At 39.6% G+C, this 13,002-nt stretch overlaps 1 long non-coding RNA gene across 1 annotated transcript; it reads left to right on the top strand.

Moving 5' to 3' along the window:
- The first annotated feature begins 6,445 nt into the window (after positions 1–6,445).
- LOC122425170 lies at positions 6,446–10,182 on the top strand. Its single transcript, XR_006264729.1, has 3 exons — positions 6,446–6,582; positions 7,330–7,391; positions 9,972–10,182. It is a non-coding gene; the product is annotated as an uncharacterized LOC122425170 (long non-coding RNA).
- The last annotated feature ends 2,820 nt before the right edge of the window (positions 10,183–13,002 follow it).

The following is a 13,002-nucleotide window of genomic DNA, read 5'->3' as shown; positions in this document are numbered from 1 at the left end:
ATACTCTCCTAGAGACTTCAGAAAGGCCAATGCCTTGCTTTTATCCTAGTGAGACCCAGTTGGACTTCCAGTCTATAGAATTTTAAGAAATTGTGTTAGGCCACTCCAGTTTGTTGTAGCAGCAATAGAAAATGAAAATATCTTCCCATTTGTATTTGCCTTTAAAATGGACATTTTGGCTGAATGATTTCTTCTTCTATTTGGTTTTGAAAACAATAGTGATTAACACAATGAGAACATAAAGGCAGAACCCCCGAGTTTGGCTCCGAAAGGGGGACTAGATCTTTTACGGTTGTTTTGACCAGGGCTGGGCTGGTACACTCACAGACCACTTATAGATTCAGAGAGCAGGGGGAGGGATTGTCCTCTAGCCTTTTTAAGAAATTCATTTGGAATGACAGAATCTGTTTTGAGGAAAACTGTTTACTTTCCATCTCTCCCGGATCTTTGTACTTACCATTTCATAGCACCTATAACACTTTGTAATGGGGTACAAGTATAACATCTTGATTAAGGTCTGTTGTCCCTCTGGACTGTAAACTCTCTAAGAGTAAGGAAGCTGTTTGCTTTTGCTATGTGTCTAGCACAGAGTTGACCTGAAAGTATTTGTTAAATGACTAGATCTTTAGTCATGCAAAAGCCTGGTTCTTGAGTGGCTAATGAGAAGCTAAATTTCTCTGTGTAATAATATTAACAATAATAAACTATATATAATGTTAACTATATATAATATATATATTATTCTAAGAATATAAAAATTAAAAAAATTTTAAGGAAGAAAAAGCTGTTTTCAACAAAACTTGTGAATTTCTTTGAAGATGATCATGCTTTCTTGGAGATTTTTTTTTTTCTTCCTGGATGAAGACTCAGACTACACTGTCTGAATGTTATTCTGGAGATACCAATGTGTCCTTGTATATGAGTTCCTTCCTTCCAAAAGTCCTTTCAGGTGATCAGGAAAGACAATGAGTGGTGTCTTCACTTCCTACTGGTGGCAAATTCTAGAATCGATCAGGCAGGGAGCCCACCCTGGACTACTGTGCTCAAATCAGATTGTATTTCACCACTCTACCCAGATGGACACTTTGGGGGCAATGAGTTAAAATAACCACTAAGTGGTGCCTCCTTGCTGGAGATATTTCTAAGAATGACAACTAACAGAAAGGTTGCTCTGTGAAGGAACACGTTCACATACTTCAGGGAATGGGAAAGTGGAATGTCATCAGTTAGACTGAATGGCAGAGTGTTGAGCCTGAAAAGCCCTTTCATGCTAAGCTTTGAGGAAGGGTATACCCAGGCCCAACTTTTTCCTATGCAACCTATGTCGCAGTTCTGTTTCAGCAAGTGTTGCAGAAAGCAAAACTTTTTTCAAATCAGCTGTTAGTGGTTAGAGTCCTTTGTTTGCAAACAACTGAAACTACCCCTGGCCAACATAAGCCTATGGAAAGTACTGGAAAGACATGGGTAGCTAAGAGAAGAAATAAACATTGAAGAAGCAAGTCTCAGGAAGGATGGGAAGCAGAGCTGATGATCAACAAAAACCAGTAAGTAGCCTCCTTATCTTCAAACTACCGCACAATTGCACTCATCTCACACGCTAGCAAAGTTATGCTCAAAATTCTCCAAGCCAGGCTTCAACAGTATGTGAACCATGAACTTCCAGATGTTCAAGCTAGATTTAGAAAAGGCAGAGAAACCAGAGATCAAATTGCCAACATCCGTTGGATCACTGAAAAAGCAAGAGAATTCCAGAAAAACATATACTTCAGCTTTATTGACTACGCCAAAGCCTTCGACTGTGTGGATCACAACAAACTGTGGAAAATTCTTCAAGAGATGGGAATACCAGACCACCTGACTTGCCTCCTGAGAAATCTGTGTGCAGGTCAAGAAACAACAGTTAGAACCGGACATGGAACAACAGGCTGGTTCCAAATCGGAAAAGGAGTACGTCAAGGCTGTCTATTGTCCCCATGCTTATTTAACTTATATGCAGAGTACATCATGAGAAATACTGGACGGGATGAAGCACAAGCTGGAATCAAGATTGCCTGGAGAAATATCAATAACCTCATATATGCAGATGATACCACCCTTATGGCAGCAATTGAAGAAGAACTAAAGAGCTTCTTGATGAAAGTGAAAGAGGAGAGTGAAAAAGTTGGCTTAAAGCTCAACATTCAGAAAACTAAGATCATGGCATCTGGGCCCATAGCTTCATGGCAAATAGATGGGGAAACAATGGAAACAGTGGCAGAATTAATTTTGGGGGGCTCCAAAATCACTCCCGATGGTGACTGCAGCCATGAAATTAAAAGACGCTTGCTCCTTGGAAGAAAAGTTATGACCAACCTAGACAGCATATTAAAAAGCAAAGACATTACTTTGCCAACAAAGTTCCGTCTAGTCAAAGCTATGGTTTTCCAGTAGTCATGTATGGATGTGAGAGTTGGACTACAAAGAAAGCTAAGCACTTAAAAATTGATGCTTTTAAAGTGTGGTGTTGGAGAAGACTCTTGAGAGTCCCTTGGACAGCAAAGAGATCCAACCAGTCCATCCTAAAGGAAATCAGAGCTGAATATTCATTGGAAGGACTGATGCTGAAGTTGAAACTCCAATCCTTGGCCATCTGATGTGAGGAATAGACTGATTTGAAAAGACCCTGATGCTGGGAAAGATTGAAGGTGGGAGGAGAAGGGGACAACAGAGGATGAGATGTTGGATGGCATCACCAACTCAATGGACATAAGTCTGAGTAAACTCCAGGAGCTGGTGATGGACAGGGAGGCCTGGCGTGCTGCAGTCCATGGGGTCTCAAAGAGTCAGACACAACTGAGCGACTGAACTAAGCCTCCTTATCAACTCAGTCTTTTTCAGTCCTTGAGGCTCTCTCCTCAATATTCAAATGCCCAGATTTCCCTTGAGGTGCAGTGGATACAGGGCTTTCCTGGTATCTCAGATGGTAAAGAATCTGCCTGCAATGCAGGAGACCAGGGTTCAATTCCTGGATCAGGAAGAATCCCTGGAGAAGGAAATGGCAACCCACTCCAGTGTTCTTGCCTGGAGGCTCCGATGGACAGAAGAGCCTGGTGGGCACAGTCCATGCAGTGGATAAGAATTCATTTGCCAAAAAAAAAAAAGAATCCATTTGCCAATGCAGGGGACAAGGGTTCAATACCTGCCCTGGGAAGATTCCATATGCTGAGGGCAACTAAAGCCTGCAAACCACAACTATGGCAGCCCACGTGATCTAGGGCCTGTGTGCCGCAACTACTGACACCCAAGCACCCTAGAGCTGGTGCTCTGCAACGAGAGAAGCCACCACAATGAGAAGCTTGTGCATGGCAACGAAGAGTAGCCCCCGGTCACTGCAACTAGAGAAAGCCCATGAGCAGGAACGAAGACCCAGCACAACCAAAAATAAATAAACAAGTGGAAAGAGTCTGTTCTTTATTAAAAAAAAAAAAATTCAAATGCCCTAGAGAAGCTGACTGACTGAGGCTGGGTTACATGCCCATTTCATAGCCAGAAAAGTGCAGTACTTTTAAGTACAGTCCAACTAACTCTGTATCCAATGGGAGAAGGATAGTTTCCCAAAGCTGTTGACAGAAGGAGGGGGAAGGATTGCTGGGCAGGCAAAAGCATGAGATGTCCATTCATCAGCTTATGCACTGAGTGTAAATATAGGAAAATTAGTGTTCTTCTTGAGCCCCATACAGGAAGGTATACCTACCTATGGAATCCAGGAAAGTAACTTCTTGTGTTATCTTAGACAAATCATTGAAAGTAACTTCTTGTGTGATCTTAGACAAATCATATACCCTTTCTGGGCCATAGTTTCCTCATTTATAAAACCTATTGAATGGTTTGGAGCAGGTGATACCAAGTGGCTTGTAGAGAGGAAGGAGCCAGAAGAGAGGATCTCCTTGCAGATATTAGCAGTGTGACTTTGACTGACTAACTTGCTAAATCTGGGTTTCCCTCTGTGTAAAGGAGGTAAACTGGACACTTTCAGGTTACTTCTAGCTCTTAACGTCAATGATTCTCAAAAAAGAACAAAAGGTAGCCAGGTCAGTCTTTCTCCTCAAAATCAACAGATTATCCCCATTTTTAGGGAATATATCAAGGGATAAAAGAGCATATATATACAACCTACTCTTAACTAATCCATTTTTTTAAAATCTCATGTAAATACATACATAAATACACATGTATGTATATGTGTATGTGTATGTGTAAGGAAAAGTTCTCCAAATGTTAAAAAGTGGCCAGATGTTAAAAAGTGGTGAATTTGAATAAAAAGTGTGTGGGAGTTCTTTGAGCTATTCTTGAAACTCTTCTCTAAGTATAATTATTTCAAAATGAAGTTAAAAAAAAAATCAATGGGAAGGGCAAGAGGAAATCTGTTTCTGCGTTTGTGTGTCCCAAGGTCTTTTGATGAATTATTTGTGTGACAAGTGAATATTTGTATGTTATATTGCTAGATCCAAACTCTCTAGGGGAAGTTCTTAGTGCCAAAGCATGGACTCAACAATGAGCTACTAGTAGTGTGACAAAGCTCCTCTGTGAACCTGGAAGACACTGGATAGGCCTGTCTATTTACTGCTCCTGAGGAGTCTGACTAAGTGGGTGGAGATTTCCTGTTGGCTCTTAGGCTTTTGTTTTGTTTTAACAGTGGTTTTAGGGGAATATACTTCAGACACGACATGTATATTTAATGCTTTGTACTTTTAAATATTCATCTATAACCCAACAAATGTCTCTACCAAGTACTTACTAACTTGATTCAAAGTCAGATGATTCACACAATCACTGCAGGATCATATTAGCAAAATATCGGGACTAAACTTGGGGTCCATCAATAATGTACCAGTTAAATTACATTCACACAGTGGTATATTGTGTAGATAGTTAAAAAAAAAAAAAAAAAAAAAAAAAGAAGACACTCTCTAAGAGTGGCTATGTAATGATTTCCAAGCTAAAAATAAATAAAGCATCTCTGTATGAATAAATATGGAGCAATCTCCAAGGTATAATTTTAAGAGCAACATGCAAAATTATGTGTAGGTATCATACAATTGTATTTTAAAATTGCTTGAATGAGTAAGCGATGAGTGGACAATTAATATTTTTGCCTGCTCAGCATATGCCTTTATATATATGCAAAGCATTTTCTGGGAAGAGACACAGGAAATCATTAACAGTGGTAAACCCTAAAGAATCAAACACTGGGTGAGAGATATAGGGAAGAAGGACAGGAGGGAGACTTGCTTTTCACTTATATCTTTTGAGTTTTGTACCAATTAATGTAGGACTCAGTGCTCCTTTGGGAGTAGATCCTTATGATCCTCCCTCATTATGTAGGCTCAAGTAAGGATAAATTCCTGTAGTCAAAGAAATTGTCCTGTTAGGGTACGAGAATTCTACATATTGGGTTCATGCCTTATCTTTTCTGTTCCCAGCAGCTAGTCTTAACTTGGCGTGCGTGCATGTTAAGTCACTTCAGTTGTGTCTGGCTGTGACACTATGGACTCTAGCCCACCTGGCTCCTCTGTCATGGAATTCTCCAGGCAAGAATACTGGACTGGGTTGCCATGCCCTCCTCCAGGGGATCTTCCTGACTGAGGGATTGAACCTGTGTCTCTTACATCTCCTGCATTTGCAGGCAGATTTTTTACAACTAGCACCAACCTGGGAAGCCCTCTTATCTTTGCTTAGTAATTATTTATTAAACTGAGTTCAACTGGACTAATGTGCTTTCAGGGGCACTTATTAGCCCTTCACCTGTTTCTCTCTTCTACCCTCAAGGAAAAATATAAAACAAACATTTATTTTCCATCCTTAAGAATTTAAAACATAGCCAATCAGTGGATGTAAATCCGTGCCTCCTCTTTGGATGGCATTTTGGAATCATAAATCAGCCTGTAAAATGTGCTCATGTTGTAACCCAGTACAGTTCAGTGATAGAAATGGATCATACATGTGTATGAAACCATTTTTATTAAATTTCATCCCCAGATCACTATATGTATATATGCACAGATATCTGGGAGAAATTTCATAGAATATTTTTAAATGCTTATTCCTCCACGATGGGTGGTTTTTAATATCCTCTCTTTATTTTTCCATATTATTTACACTTTTCTGAAGTATACATTATTATAATTCTTACCAGAAAATTAAACTATTAAAAAGAAAAAGGTGGGAATTTCCTGGCAGTCCAGTTATTAGGACTGTGCTTTCACTGCCAAGGGCTTGGGTTTGATCCCTGGTTGGGGAACTACTAAGATCCAATAAGCCGCCAGTGTGGCCAAAAAGAAAAATAAATAAAGAAAAAGAAAAAGCATTCAAGTGATTTCAATAGTTTTACTCTTTGACTCAACAAATATTTGTTGATTGCAACACAGTATTCTAGAATTGTCTTTCCTGTTTGAGTCTGCAGAATTTTCTGTGCACCCATTTGAGACAGCACTGAAGCTAAGTACTTATGAAGTACTTTTGAAAATTATAAGCTCCAGAAAAAAAAATCAGAACAGCAGTTGTCTCTTATGGAAGTTGGAGATGGAGATTAACTTGGAAAAGGTACGAAGGAAGGTTTTAGGGTGGTGGGTAATGTTCTAAAGGTATGGGTCACAGAGGTATATGTATTTGTCAAAATTCAGCACATTTAGCATGCTCCTCTAAATGTCAATTTTACATCAAAAGGAAAAAAAATGGATTTTAGTCAGTGATATTGATATCTGGAATTTACTTTGAAATCCACCAAAAAAAATATAGATTAACAGAAGTTTTGAGGAATAGATTGATGAATACATAATAAAGCAAATATAATAAAATGCTAATTGTACAATCTAGTTGATGTATATATACATGTGTTCATTATGAAATTCTTATAATTTTGCACTTTAACATTTTTCATAATAAAAGTTTGAGGAAAATATCACCAATTATCTATTGATATATTGATATGTTGAATGAACATGCCTATATTTTATTCTTATAAACTAAATTCAACTGACAGTTGTAGAAGTTGTGTCTGCCCCCATCCCCCACAAAAAATTCAAGCTTCTCAGATAGTTAAGCATCTAAATACGTATATATGACATAACTAGTGACAGGGCTGTCTTAATGACTGTGTTTACTATGCAGTCATACAGGGCCCCTCACTTGGTTTAATGTTTTGCTGTTGCTGTCCTGAAATTCTTATTACTTTTTAAACAAAGAGCCCTGTACTTTCATTTTACACTGAGCCCTGCAAATTCTATAGCTGGCCCTGACTACTGAGGAATAATAATATTACTAACATACATTATCATCTCTTTTTGCCAGGCAATTTGTTAAACACTTTATATACACTCTTTCATTTGGATCCTCAGAGAAAGACTAAAGAGGTAGGTACTCTTAATGTCCCCGATTTACAGAACCTAATGAGGCTCAAAGAAGATATTTGCTTAAATTCACACGTTTAGCATATCCTCAGTATGCACAGCAGCATAGTACACATGGTAGATACTCAACAAATATTTACAAAATTAATAATGATAATAATAGTAATTATTATAGCAGCTCCCATTTACTGAGCACCTTCCAGCAGCCTAGAATGCTCTGAATGAAGCCTGAGACATTCTCCCTAACCCTGACTCCCCACCTTTGGCATCACTACCTCAAGACCACATTCCATGCCAGCCTAAAATAGGTCAAGTTGTTACAAATCATAATTAGATAGTTCTTTGTTTAATGCCAGTCTTCCCTTCTGGACTGGAATCTCAGTGAAGACAGTGACTCATTTTTATTTGTTCGCCATTCTATTCCTACCATCCAGTGCTGGAGCTGGAGCATGACCTGCCTGCCAGGACTTGATCATGTATTTTCTTCATTTAATACTCGACTCTGTTAGGTAGAGATTATTACCATCATTTTACATCATTTGCAAGGCTCGGAGAAGTTCACTGAGTTACCCCACCATAAGGGAAGCATCCGCCATAAAGTAGACTTACATCAAAATCTCTTGTCATTTCATGACAGCCCACTGTTTCTGCATGACAATCTGCCGGACATTATTTTCTATTTCCAGGCATTATTTATTCCCTTCAGCTCCTATTTTTGCTCCCTGACCTCTGGGCTCTCTAATGAAGAGGAGACATGCTTTCCAAGAAGTAATTACGGCAGGTGATATAACCAGGCTGGCAGAAGCCAGGATTTTATTTTTTAACCTTGATGAGTAAAGCAGCTGGGAAAACTACCTTCTAAAAGCATAGGATCCGATTTCCCCTGGGTACTAACTCTCCCTAAGTGCTGGGAAACATCCTGATGGAATCTCTATATGTAAATATAAAGCAATCCACCCAAGTCTAGCTCTTGTAGAAAGCCTGAAATAATTAAAAGTAAAGCAAATGTAGATGTTTCAGGCTGTTAACAAGATGTCTCTTAGTAGTTTTTGTTTCTGTTTTTTTAATTGGAGGAAAATTGCTTTACAATGTTGTGTTGGCTTCTGCCATACAACAACGTGAATCAGCCATAATTATATATACACCACCTCTCTCTTAAGCCTCCCTCCCCTCCTCCCATCCCACCCCACTAGGTCATCGCAGAGCTCCAGGCTCTGGCTCCCTGTGTTATATTGTAACTTCTCACCAGCTGTCTGTTTTACACAGGATAGTATATATATGTCAATGCTACTTTCTCTCTCAGTAGTTTTATGCTTTGATGAATTATGATTTCTATAAGGAAATGTTTTCCCCTAACTGTGGATTTAGACTACCCTATGCGTAAACATTACACATACCCTTGTAGAATACAGAGGACTATTCTTTGGATTATTCTTTGTTTGGGAGGGTCATAGAAGTGGGAGGAAAGGGAATGCTGGAAGAGTGCATGGGCTTATTCTCTTCCCCCAGTGGTGGAGAGCAGGCTGTGAACAGGAAACATCGAGTGCCTGGCCCAGCATGCCATGGCGTGGATCGTGGCGTTCTACCTGTAGTGGTATTTACAGACCGAAAATCCCAGACCTGAGAAATTAGACTAATGACATTGTGTGGCACTTTGTTTTTTGTAGGACATAGGGCATCTGCTGATGGTAGTTTCCAGAGGACCTAGGTTTGTACCATTCTGAGGATAAGTTTAGACTGTGGACCTCTCAGAGTAGCTGCTACTAATAGCAGTATAAGTCACTCGGTCTATTTCACTTCTTTTCTGATATTCACAAGCCTTCTGAAAAGACTTGCTAACTGTTACAACCTGGCCTCAGTTGTGTTCTTGATCTTGTTCTACTTTCCTGGAAGAATATCAAGCACTTCTCAAGGTCAATGGTAGAAGCCATGAGCACAGTCAATTGTCTAAGACAGCAGTGCCCACTGTTCAGCTGCAGCAGGTCCAGAAAGTTGGGGCAGAAGTACAGGAAGGACTGTTCCTGGGAAAAGAAGAGCTACACCAGAAATATAAAGAGGGACTTCCCCAGTGGTCCACATTCCCAGTGCAGGGGGCCTGGGTTTGATCCCTTCTCAGGGAACTTGATCCCACATGCAACAATTAAGAGAGCGCATGTTGCAACTAAAGTTCCCACATGCCACAACAAAGACCTGGTGCAGCCAAAATAAATAAATTTTAAAAAGAAAAGAAATATAGAAGAGAAGGAGGTTCCTTCTTCCAAAAAATAGACCATGAGTGCTTAAGCCATCATAATTTGAACAATAAAGGTAAATATGATCTTATTTGGTAGTCACTGGCTAGTAAGGTATCATGAACTGTATTTGTTACTCTGTATGCCATAGCCAGTCTCCAAGAAGGTTCCTAAAGATCATTATTTTTTTAATACATTTATGTCTTTATGTAGTCTTCTTCTACAATGAACCAGGGCCAGTCCATGTGAACAACAGCCTATAGCAGAGGTTACAGTGGATGATTTTTATGGGTAGTTTGTAAAAGATTTGCAACTTCTGCTTTGGTCTCTTGAATTGCTTGCTTTGGGGTAGGCCAGCAGCCATATCATGAAGACTTGAAAGCCACTCTGTGGAGAGGCCCGCAAGAGTAGGAACTGAGGCCTTGCCCAACATCCAGGACCAACTTGCCAGCCAGATGAGTAAGCCATTGAAGGTGGATCTTCCAGCCCCGTTCAAGCCATCAGATGACTGCAGCCCAGCTGTCATTTGACTAAGTTTCATGAGAACAGCCTATTCAGAGCTTCCCAGGCAAGTGGTTTCCATATTCCCAACCCATAGAAACTATAAGAGATAATAAATGTTTATTATTGTTCTAAGCCACTAAGTCTTGAGACAATTTGTTATGAATCAATTTTAAAAAAAACTATACTGTAGATTCTACAGAATAAATGTCTACATGAAACTCTGCCTAAATAGGTCAGCAATGTCTTCAGAAAGAAAAGAGGCTGAGGTGAGTCTTCAAAGATAAGAAGGAGCTTGCAGGTGGAGGTAAAGTAGAGAAAGGGGAAACATTTCAGGCTGAAGGAGCAGCCTGACTATAATGCCAGAAGTAAGAGGCATGGCTTGTTTGAAAAAACAACAATCAGTTCAGCATGACTGGGGTGCAGTATATTTAAAGAAAGAGGTAGAGGGAGATTAGAGGAGTAGACAGGAACAAGCTCACAAAGGACACCAGCTGCCATGTTCATGTATTTGCTTTTTATCCTGAATGCAATGAGGAGCCACTGAAGAATTTTTAAGCAGGCCGTGGACATGGTCAATTGTACATTTAGAATGATGGCCGAATGGAAGATGGGTTGGAGGCAGAAAGACCATTTAGAAGCAACTGCAGGTCCAGATGAGAAATGGTTACTGCCTGTATTGAGGTCTTAGCTTGTGAACACAGGAGGGGGAATGGATTCAGAGGGCTTTGGGGAGGTAGAATTTTCAGAATGTGAGGGATGAGGAAAAGGGGAGATGTGGGATTCAGAAGTCTGAGTGGTGGGTAGGACGTCCAGGTAAACATGTATTGTGGACAACTAGAAATACTGGTCTGGCATGGAACCCAAGAGGGAACAAACTCAGGCTGAAGATGGACGCTTAAATTTTGAAGGCCTTTTCATACAATTATTCCTTACTAAAATGTAAGTAACTCCATGGGTGAAATATAATCAAAATACAATTTGGAGTTTTAGATTTGTCTTTCATTGAGACAAATCCATTTAAAAATAAGATTTATAGGACTCCTCTGGTGGTCTGGTGGTAAGAATCCATGTCCCAATGCAAGAGACACGAGTTTGATCCCTGGTCCAGGAAGATTCCACATGCCGGCAACTAAGTCCATGTGCCACAACTACTGAACCCGAGTGCTGCAATTCCTGAAGCCCACACACCCCGGAGCATCCTAGAGCCAGTGCTCTGCAACAAGAGAAGCCACCGCAATGAGAAGCCCACACACCGCAAATAGAGAGTAGCCCCTGCTTGCTGCAACTAGAGAAAGCTCATGGGCAGCAACAAAGACCTGATGCAGCCAAAAATAAATAAAAAAGTTTTCAAAGATAGAAATAAGATTTACAGTAATAACCTAGGATAGGATTAGAGGAATGAAGTTAGAACCAGGTACAGGTAGTGAGGATAACTTGAAGAATATTTTGTAATATCTTACAGTTTTGCTGGGAATTCAACCATCAGCAGAATCTGATGACTAATAAAGAAACTAAAGGAGAGAGAAGAGTCTAAAAACATATTCTGTCGCACCCCAAAAGTTTCCTTTTTACATTTACTTTTTTCATCATGTAAAACATCATATAATCTATGCTCCATTTCTACATCACTGACTTTAAATTCTTATGAATTAACATTTGATTCTGTTTTCATCTATTTTCCAGTACATCTGTGTCAGTTTCATGATCTTTCACTTCCTCAGTTTTTCCCCTTTCTCCTCTTCCTGCTCTCTGTGAACAAAAGAAAATAAAACCTCTCCCTTTAGTGACCAAATACCAGGTGTAGCAGAGTCCTTGAGTTTTTTATTTGAACATTTTATAGCCATGGTGCTGTTCTTGATTTCACTGTCAATAGCCATCTGTCTTTGAAAAATTTTTTTTCAACTAATAGAGATTTTCATCTCTAAGACCTAAGTTTGGCCTAGTACCTAATACTCCAAGAGCTGGAATTCAACCAGTTCACCTGATTTGACCTGATCTACTTATCCAAGAGCTATGTATTCAGAAATATCACACAGATAAATGCAGTGTCCACAGCACTAGAATTTCAAGGATTAAAGAAAAAGTAACTTGCAGGTCATATAGTTTTGTAATCATCTTGAGAAGAAGGATCATTGTGATAAATGTGCTAAAATCCCAGACTTCAAACAGTACCTTTTCTTTTGGCTGTTTCAAAATTATTTCAGTAAACATTACTATCAGGGCCTCCCTGGTGGTTCAGTGAGTGGTAAAGAGTCTGCCTGCCAATGCAGGAGACACAGGTTCAATCTCTGGTCCAGGAAGATTCCACATGCTGCGGAGCAACTAAGCCTATGCACCACAGCTACTGATTCTGTGCTCTAGAGCCCAGAAACCACAACTACCAAACCCACGAGCTGCAACTACTGAAGCCTTCGTGCCCAGGAGCCCATGTTTCACAACAAGAGAAGCCACAGAAATGAGAAGCCTGAGCACCACAACTAGAGAGTAACCCCCACTCGCTGCATCTAGAGAAAAGCCCATGCAGCAGTGAAGATCTAGCACAACCAAACATAAATAAATACATTTAAAAAATTATCATCAGTGGAATTCATGTCATCTTATTTGTGGAAATAACTGCGGTTTTTAAAAATTACCACCTAATTTTTGTTAGCAAGAAAGCCCAAGAAAAGTAATGTTAAAAATAAGTAAATGGAGCTGAGTGCTTAGTGGTTAGCATCAAGAGGCACCACTTAATGTACTTAACTTTTCATCATTTAATTGATGGAAATGGAGGCTTAATAAAAATTTTCTAAGGTGCAAAATGTCTAATGAATATTTTAAATTTAGCTTTAGATAAAAGAGTTTTACAGCACAGTTAAAGGTAAAACTGCAAAATCCTG

The sequence above is a fragment of the Cervus canadensis genome, chromosome 22 (assembly GCF_019320065.1).
Source record: "Cervus canadensis isolate Bull #8, Minnesota chromosome 22, ASM1932006v1, whole genome shotgun sequence".
Lineage (NCBI taxonomy): Eukaryota > Metazoa > Chordata > Mammalia > Artiodactyla > Cervidae > Cervus > Cervus canadensis.
This window is presented reverse-complemented; position numbering and strand designations above follow the sequence as displayed.